Source organism: Giraffa tippelskirchi, chromosome 10 (assembly GCF_054371585.1).
Source record: "Giraffa tippelskirchi isolate mGirTip1 chromosome 10, T2T-mGirTip1v1.2.pri, whole genome shotgun sequence".
Lineage (NCBI taxonomy): Eukaryota > Metazoa > Chordata > Mammalia > Artiodactyla > Giraffidae > Giraffa > Giraffa tippelskirchi.
The window spans coordinates 54,590,903-54,593,196 of NC_137284.1; the positions used below are offsets into that span (position 1 = coordinate 54,590,903).

At 44.1% G+C, this 2,294-nt stretch overlaps 1 pseudogene across 1 annotated transcript; it reads left to right on the top strand.

Annotated features, from left to right (window-relative positions):
* The first annotated feature begins 205 nt into the window (after positions 1–205).
* LOC145523127 (small ribosomal subunit protein uS2 pseudogene) lies at positions 206–1,244 on the top strand (annotated as a pseudogene). Its single transcript, XR_014066366.1, has one exon. The product of XR_014066366.1 is annotated as a small ribosomal subunit protein uS2 pseudogene (transcript).
* The last annotated feature ends 1,050 nt before the right edge of the window (positions 1,245–2,294 follow it).

The window sequence follows — 2,294 nt, forward strand, 5'->3', positions numbered from 1 at the left end:
ACTGAAAAACTAAGATCATGGGATCTGGTCCCATCACTTCATGGCAAATAGATGGGGAAACAATGAAAATAGTGACAGACTTTATTTAGGGGGGCTCCAAAATCACAGCAGATGGTGACTGCAGCCATGAAATTAAAAGACACTTGCTCCTTGGAAGAAAAGCTAATACCAACCTAGACAGCGTATTAAAAAGCTGACAGCTTTTGGCGCTACCCAGAGAGGGGTCCATACGGCGTTGATCTGGATTCCCATCGTAACTTAAAGGGAAGCTTTCACAATGTCCGGAGCCCTTGATGTCTTGCAAATGAAGGAGGAGGATGTCCTCAAATTCCTTGCATCAGGAAACCACTTAGGTGGCACCAACCTTGACTTCCAGATGGAACAGTACATCTACAAAAGGAAAAGTGATGGCATCTACATCATAAATCTGAAGAGAACCTGGGAGAAGCTTTTGTTGGCAGCTTGGGCCATTGTTGCCATTGAAAACCCAGCTGATGTCAGTGTCATATCCTCCAGGAATACTGGCCAGCGAGCTGTGCTGAAGTTTGCTGCTGCCACTGGAGCCACTCCTATTGCAGGCCGCTTCACTCCGGGAACCTTCACGAACCAGATCCAGGCTGCGTTCAGGGAGCCAAGACTCCTGGTGGTTACTGATCCCAGGGCTGACCACCAGCCTCTCACAGAAGCCTCTTACGTTAACCTGCCAACCATTGCTCTGTGTAACACAGACTCTCCTCTGCGCTATGTGGACATTGCCATCCCATGCAACAACAAGGGAGCGCATTCCGTGGGTCTGATGTGGTGGATGCTCGCCCGGGAAGTTCTGCGCATGCGTGGCACCATCTCCCGAGAACACCCATGGGAGGTCATGCCGGATCTCTACTTCTACCGAGATCCTGAAGAGATTGAAAAGGAGGAGCAGGCAGCAGCTGAGAAAGCTGTGACCAAGGAGGAATTTCAGGGCGAATGGACTGCTCCTGCTCCAGAGTTCACTGCCGCTCAGCCTGAGGTGGCAGACTGGTCTGAAGGGGTACAGGTGCCCTCCGTGCCGATTCAGCAATTCCCCACGGAAGACTGGAGTGCTCGGCCTTCCACTGAAGACTGGTCTGCAGCTCACACCGCTCAGGCCACTGAATGAGTAGGAACCACCACCGAGTGGTCGTAAGCTGTTCTTCCACAAACTTCCACCACAATGGAAGTTGGGTTGATGGAAAATAAACTGTTTCTAAGGAAAAAAAAAAAAAGCCGACAAAGGTCCATCTAGTCAAGACTATGGTTTTTTCAGTAGTCATGTATGGATGTGAGAGTTGGGCCATAAAGAAAGCTGAGCACTGAAGAATTGACGTTTTTGAACTGTGGTGTTGTAGAAGACTCTTGAGAGTCCCTTGGATTGGAAGGAGATCAAATTAGTCAATTCTAATGGAAATCAGTCCTGAATATTCATTGGAAGGACTGATGCTGAAACTGAAGCTCCAATACTTTGGCCACCTGATGAAAAGAACTGACTCAATGGAAAAGACCCTGATGCTGGGAAAGACTGAAGGCAGGAGGAGAAGGGGATGACAGAGGATGAGATGGTTGGATGGCATCACTGACTTGATGGACGTGAGTTTGAGCAAGCAGGGTGTTGGTGATGGACAGAGAGGCCTGGCATGCTGCAGTCCATGGGGTCACAAAAAGACATGACAACTGAGCATCTGAACCGAACTGTGCATTATATATATGTTTATACACATATATATTCACAGCATATATGTATATACACAGCATATATATATAACTGTGTATACACATGTATATATACATACCCTGATGTGTGCATAACACACCAATGAACTCTACAATGTAAGATGTTTTCCTATTCATGGAGGTTTTATTTTATTAGCATTGCAGTAAATTTCTTATTAGAAACTGGATTTACCCTATCCACACACAAAAATAATATGACTCACTTACATAAACATAAGCTATATACACTGTACTTCCCAGAACACATGCTTTCAAAATTGATATTCAAATGCATTTCACAATATCTTAACTACCTAAATGTTTAAACAAATGATAGAATTCAAGTGTAAAACATTCAGTAAAAATTTAAAAGAAGTAAACATAGATAAATAGGACCCATCTCTGAGGAAAGATTAAGAGTGTGAAGATGAATAACTTCCCTGTATATCCTATATTTTTTTTAATTGAAAGATTTTGTCTAAACCCACTGACTCAACCACAGCTATTAATAATATGCTTCTGCTTTTCTCAGTACAATGTATGAATGATCATCATGTCATCAGGAA